This window comes from Etheostoma spectabile, unplaced genomic scaffold (genome assembly GCF_008692095.1).
Source record: "Etheostoma spectabile isolate EspeVRDwgs_2016 unplaced genomic scaffold, UIUC_Espe_1.0 scaffold00569794, whole genome shotgun sequence".
Classification (NCBI taxonomy): Eukaryota; Metazoa; Chordata; class Actinopteri; order Perciformes; family Percidae; genus Etheostoma; species Etheostoma spectabile.
Window position 1 is genome coordinate 1 of NW_022605328.1, and position 7,364 is coordinate 7,364.

At 39.0% G+C, this 7,364-nt stretch overlaps 1 long non-coding RNA gene across 1 annotated transcript; it reads left to right on the top strand.

Moving 5' to 3' along the window:
- The first annotated feature begins 4,330 nt into the window (after positions 1-4,330).
- On the top strand, positions 4,331-6,049 carry LOC116685386 (uncharacterized). Its single transcript, XR_004330949.1, has 3 exons — positions 4,331-4,520; positions 4,823-4,890; positions 5,987-6,049. It is a non-coding gene; the product is annotated as an uncharacterized LOC116685386 (long non-coding RNA).
- The last annotated feature ends 1,315 nt before the right edge of the window (positions 6,050-7,364 follow it).

Genomic DNA, 7,364 nt, shown 5'->3' on the forward strand with positions numbered 1-7,364 from the left:
TCCTTCGTCCCTCTCTCTTCCCCTTTTCCCTCTTCTTCCACCCCCTATTAGACCCCAACACGTTCTCACTCCCAAGTCGTAACATGTGGACGCTTGGTCAGGAACCCTTGGCGTAACATTTCAACGTAATGGGCACCCCTCGAAGTAATATTTAACGTGCAGGGAACTCCTATAGACTTTAATGGAGCCCCGTCCTCGTAAAATATAACGACAGGGGACCATGACGTTTCAGATCTCGGGGATGACTGGCCCACAATAGGAATAAAAAATAGCATAATAAATGATATGTATAAACATTTAACACATAGAGAGTGGCAAAATAACAGCTCCTCCATTTTTAACAGCCGTTTTTTAGTTTAACGTTGCTCTATAATAAGGTTTTCGCCAGAAGTTTTGGCGGATATTGCGTCAAACTGACGAGCTATAGGCATTATACACTGTCGATAGTCAAATAAAAATACACTGTCGATAGTCGATTAATTTTTATTTTTGTCTTTGCATAGCTTCATTTAAATCTGGTTTAAATGTTTAAATGTTTAAGAAACGCATTTGCCATTATTTCTACGCTGGCATATTAGTGTTTTCCTATGTGGATAGCGGTGCCGCCCAACTAGACGGAGCGGCATCCTTGGCGTCGCGCACCGCTCGGAATAGCCGCCGAGCGCGGCGCTTTCAGCTTTGACTTCATTGCCGCTGACCTATCAAGGCGCGACCAATGGCTGAGCCAAGAAGCAATGATGACGTCCCTGCGCTGGTCGTGCATCTATGCACTGCGCGCCACTCGACGCACAGATCTGCACGCGTTTTCAACTTGGTAAGTAAAATACAGAAGTACAATTATCCCCACCGCTACCTAGTTAGCTCAATAAGTTGTAGTTCAAACCCTTCAACGTGCAGGCTAGCAGTCTAATGGGACGATGAATGATGTAAGCGTTAATAAAACTAGCTAGCTCCAACAAGTGAAACCTACAGTAACGTTAGCGGTAAGGTAACGTTAGCTGCTGTTAGCAAATCAAGTGTTTCTTTATGCCTAGCTTATTGCCACATATAACCTCATAACGGGTACAATCATGGTCCTCCTAGCACCTAAGCACTAACTTTGAAAAGCCATCCCTAACTTTGATTGAAAACTCTAACAGCAGATTAACTGTTTTGACTTTACTATTGTGCTATTCCTGAATTGTCTACAGTAAATGAACTTGATAAAGCCTGATAAGTTTTCCTACTGCTATTGTCTCCTTATTCCATCTCAACATGTGCTTAATGTAATTAGCCATAACAGTAGATTTACTAAAATATTGGCCAGATGTGTTTTGTGAAGTAGTGGCAGAGAAACAGTAAATATGTTGTTTAGACAGTTACAAAATGCAGTTTGTCTAATATTTGTCAGTAAGTTTATAATCACACAGTGTAATAAATCATTACTAGTTCATAGTAAGTTTTTACTATGCCTAATTAAGATAATTTTCTCTAAGTTGCATGGTGGCTTACGGAATTATTTATTACTTTTTTATAAAGGATAATAATTACAATTCCAGCCACAGATAAACATTTTGGTTAAATTAGGCTTTTTGCAATTGCTCAATTGTATCTTATTTGTGTTTCAAATCAACTTTATTCTTTCTGTACTGAAAGGATTTAAATTAGAGGTTTTTCTGAGTAAATGAATAGAGCTGATGTTACTTAATGCTGCCGTGTACTTTTCTGGTTCAGTAAAACCATGAGCTGTTGTTAACAATTAATGCCTTATTTTAATATCACAGTAAAAATATCCTTATATATTTTATTCTCATTTGCAGAAATGACAAAACCCAAATGAAACCGTGCCCTTCCTGCCAGGCTCCAAACAGGCTCAACAGAAAAACCTGTTTTGCCTGCCTTTTCTGCTTCCCATATAAGCAGAAGCAAAAAAAACAACAGGCAAAAGTAAAAATACCAACTGGGCCTCATCAATTAAAAAAAACAAAAATAATGGCAAGATCTTAGATGCTGCCCAGTTGTCGGTAAGTTTTCATAGTTCTCAAATTGTAAGACGTTGGCTTCCAGATAATTATATAATTGTCACAGTCGCCAGATGGGCAGAAATATAGGTGGGTTATAGGGGTGTATGATATGCCTACAAAATGTTTATTGATTTACCTTTATAGTGTTAGTTGTTGCAATTCATTTTCACTGAAATATATATATATATGATGATTTTTGTTGGGGTCTGTACTAGAGTTGGGCGGTAATACAGTATCCCGTGGGGTCTTAAAAATTGTGATGGTATCAGTTTCAATACTGTCATTAAAAAATGCAATGCACTTATATAGGAAACAAGGATTACATATTAAATATAATTTATTTAATGCCTAAAAATGCTTATGTGTGATTGTTATCATGTGACAGTGCAGAGGAGAGAGAGGGGGGAAAAGATAGCAATGACCTGGTCTGGAAGAAGAACAGGACTTCTGTAGTCTGGCAGCATTGGGATGCCGCCCTAATGAGAAGAGAGGTATTTCAGTATCAGTGTTTGGTTTTCACTTTCTGAATGGTGAGGCACAAGCCAACAGTTTGGTGATGCCGTCTGACCCTCACGTCTTAATTTTTAGTTAGTCACACTAATACTGTATACCACGGTAAAATAGGGAGGAGGTTTGACATTATCAAAATTTGGATACCACCCAACTCTAGTCTGTACTAAACAAATATAATTATATTATATAAATATATAAATATAATAATATTTGCCAACTTGTTTTCCTAGGCAGTGTAACATGGTATTGCATAATTTCATATGGATATAACATTTTAACTTTAACAAAAATTGCAGCTCCTAGGATTTGGATATGGCATCTGACCATATTGTAATTAAAATGATGTTTCAGTTAGTTGGGCAACCCTAGGGGGAGATTAAGCCTGAACACCCAACTGCACAAGGGTCAGCAAATCAGAATGTCTGTTCTGAGTAGCTGTGTATGTCTGTGTGCATGCAGTCAGTGCATAATTGCAAAAGATTTCCTTTGATAAATGAAGATGAACAAAATGATAACATCCACATTCACATAGACTACACATTTACTTGTCAAAGAAAAAGTGCCGGCATCAGGGCTGCTACGAACCACGATTCTTCAAAGATATTACAGCTCTAGAGATGGTGCTGTTTATTGTGACTAGAACATAAAGTCTGTACCACCATCTCCTGTGATGCTAACCAGAGGATACATATGCCTTTGTTTTTCTTGCAGGTTTTAAAATTGACAGCTCTTGGATACAAGCCAATCCTTTTTCTTGGTCATCAAGACCGCAAGAGCCAGCTAAGTGGTGACATTATACATTTTCTTGAGCCAACAGGGGTTGCTCAAGACATCATAGGAGAGAGCAAGCTCTATGAACATCTGCTGAGAAGTAAGTTGTCCTTTGTTTAAGATTAGAAAAAACGTGCTATGACAAGACAAAGTATACTTTTTCCCCCATAGACATGTGACATTCAACCATATACTATTACTAATATCAACATACATTAACGTGCCTTAGTAAAACTTTAAGACAGCATATTGCAGCACCACAGTGCCTCACCTTATAGAATGCAAGCATCATGTACTAGGCTAAGTCCTTACTGTACTGGCCAAGGTTAGTTAATCTTGGGGAAAATCTGAATGAGAATACTATTGAGTATGATATTAATTGGTAACCCTTGAACAACCTAAATACGTTAAGATATGCTGCTACATAAGCTGCTAAAAAAACTTTAAGTATTTTATATGTATTTTGTGTTTACTAATATTCTACCCAGTTTAATTAATTTTAACATTTAACAATTGCAGAATTATTTGCTCCTGAAGATGTTGCAGGCTCCGCAACTGCACCCATCCCAGTTGTTCCAGAGGAGAAGTCAGCAGCACCAGATGCAGATGGAGAATATGTTCTACATCTGGTGCCCGTGTCACCTTCTCACCCTTCTCAGCCTCCTGCTCTCTCTTCTGCCTCCCTCAGCCTCCTGCTCTCTCTTCAGCCTCCTTTCAGCCTCCTGCTCCTCTCTTCAGCCTCCTTTCAGCCTCCTGCTCTCTCTTCAGCCTCCTTTCAGCCTCCTGCTCTCTCTTCAGCCTCCTTTCAGCCTCCTGCTCTCTCTCTGCCCTCCTCCAGCCTCCTGCTCTCTCTTCTGCCTCCTTTCAGCCTCCTGCTCTCTCTTCTGCCTCCTTTCAGCCTCCTGCTCTCTCTTCTGCCTCCTCTCAGCCTCCTGCTCTCTCTTCAGCCTCCTTTCAGCCTCCTGCTCTCTCTTCTGCCTCCTCTCAGCCTCCTGCTCTCTCTCTTTCTGCCTTTCAGCCTCCTGCTCTCTTCTGCCTCCTTTCAGCCTCCTGCTCTCTCTTCTGCCTCCTCTCAGCCTCCTGCTCTCTCTTCAGCCTCCTTTCAGCCTCCTGCTCTCTCTTCTGCCTCATCTCAGCCTCCTCCACACACATCGGTCTATGATTCATCTCCCTTTATGCAGCCAGGAGCAGGTGTCACAAGACGACAACAAGCTATTAAACTTAAAATGAAAGGTATTAGCTATAGTAAATAAATTGATATAAAGCTGTCAATGTGCAAAAAGATGAGGTGACCAGAGTCTTACTTGTTATCAGAGGTTAAAGTGGGATTTGGCAAGTGGGGGAACCTTAACATCAAGTGCAGTTTGGAAAAAACATTTGTATTGATTAGTAACTTAAAACATAATTTGATATGTCAATGTAAGCTTGCTACACTTTTGCTATAGTTTTGCTAAATGGGTAGGATCACTGACCTAAAACTAATCAAGTCTAATACAAACCTCATATATTGCTTTGTTTTATTTGTCATTTTTCAGAATGCAGAAAACACCGTCTACAAAAGATATTCCCTTATGAATGCATCGTTGATAGAAGACTTGTTAATGTAAGTACTTTCCCCATTGTTACTTCTGCTCTTTATGCCTTGGTGCAGTCAATAACAACATCAGGAGAAATCTTGCCTCTACCTGCATCCATCTGCATATAAAGGAAGCCACAATATCACAAACACAGCCGCTGATGATATTTGGAGCCAGAGCCTGCGCAGATCAGGGTTGAGCTTTAGGACCAAGGTCTTGCATATATACCTGACCAACTCAATCACTAGCAGACCTCATCTGTTATAAGGTGAAACACCCTTTCTGTAGCATTCAAAATTACAGAAACCATCTTTGAGAGAAAATGTATGACTTTGATGTCTTTTATGTGTACTTTGATGTTTGGCCCATGTTCCATCTGCTAACATGAGCTATTTTCATATGAACTCAATGTCCTGGAAATCCAGTACAAACATGGCCCAGAGTTTTACTTGCACGCGTGTAGCACACAACAGGACATTGTACAGGACACATACATTTCACCCAGTTAATGTCCAGACATTGTAATGTGGGAATGCAGCTATGAAGGGAGTGTGATTTATGAACTATGGACATTTAGTGCTATGTGTTACACACTTCCACCAGAAATGTAATTCTTTACCATATGGACCCCGACTGATAGTGTTTCAGTATACTCGAAAACAAAGATGTATACTGTAGCGCATACTTCAATACATTTCAGGAAAATGATTAATAATTTGACATATTGAATTATGCTATAGAAGACAACTGTGCTTTTTCAGAAATGTCCTTAAAAAGTTATTACAACCATTACTTCCTTCTTAACTAATTCTAACTTTTGTCTGTCATTTGTTTTAGGGAAAAGAAGAAGTCAAAATAAAGTGGACACCTTGCTCAACATGGTAGGTCCTTTAAACTAGTGTCTTGGACTGGAAACATGTTTATATAGTGACAATACTGTAGTTACAACATCATTATGAATTTGTACATTTGTTAAAGCATGTTCTCAGAAAGACTTTTGTTGTTTATATTGTGGAATTCTGTAAATGTAGCATGAAATTAAGACAGAGGACATGTTCCACGTCACAGCTGAGGTTATTCTTTTAACTTTTATTTTGTGTTTTGTCTTTAATTTACGGACAGTGGCAAAGTGTGGGACGACACCTGGGAGCCAGCCAAAGACTATTCATAGAAGAAGCAGTGTTCCTTGTCCTGTGGAAGCTCCAACTTTGTATAATATCAATCTTGTTTTAAGGAACAGTTTTTATGTGACCTTGACTCAGAACGCATCAATAAAACCATTCAACACTGTTGTAAAACATTGCAAACTGAATTGCATCAAACATAATAATAACTAACGATAAAATCAATAGCTCATTTAAACAAAGCGCACAGGAAATGAAAGAGTACATGTGCTTTGGTTTTGATTATGGTCACTAGACAATTCCTGCATTGACCAGGTAAGTAGATGTAGGTAGAGAATACTAGGCCTTGTCCTGAGAGGAATCTAGCGCACAATATATAAATGCATCACATGCAGAGCAGGGTCAGTGCACAGCAGGTTGGCAGGAATGAACATCTGTAGGGATAGGGCCTTTGGATCAGATGGTAAGACCAGTTCATCCTGCAACTCAGTATCACAGCAGTTCTTGAAATGCACACTTAATTAAATATATTGTTTTGTGTACAGAGGCCTGTTTATCTGTTTTTTTTCTTAATATCTGCACGTTTTTTAAACTAATGTATTTCAAGATGAAGCATCTTTTGTGGCAACAGCACGGTTCTTTCTGCCAGTCAGGCTGCAGCAGAGAAGCTGTATACAAATTTGCAATTATTAGTATTTTAGCCCAATAACCAATGTTTCAATCAACATTTATTCACAGGTGCTATTGCCATGGAAGCTGGATTGCTTTGTTGTTAATTGCTATTTTTAAAACGCTACATCTATCAACATTTATTTCGATGTTGTCATGGTATGCATTTCTTAATTTTAATAATAACAATTCAGTCTTATCACCGGTGAAATTATAACGGTATGCTGTAAGACAGAAGCGGAGCAGGGCGCATTAAAAGCCGACATCCCGAATATCAGAGAATTGGACAGCTATCAGCAGGTCTTTAACGCTAGTATGGCTTCAATGTTCACATATTTAATCAGAGGTTTTGTCACTAGCAACAACACGTTTCTCAGTTTTGTTGCAGTAAGTTATGAACCGTAATATATATTTTTTTAACAATTAGGTAAGTACTTCGGAAGGGACATAGTACGTACCGCTTGATGACTAGAAAATATACTAATACATAATATTCAAAATATTGATGTTTTTGGCTAACGTTGCATTTGAGGATTCGAACAATAAAGATAATAAAATACAGTTTAATGTATTTGTCTCATGCATTGTTTGCTCGGCCGGCCTGCCGGCGGGAATCTGAAATGGAATGAAGCCCATTCACGGCAGACAGCAGAAACACAGGAGCCGAACGAGTCCAGCCACCCAGCCCTAAAGAACTACAAGTACAT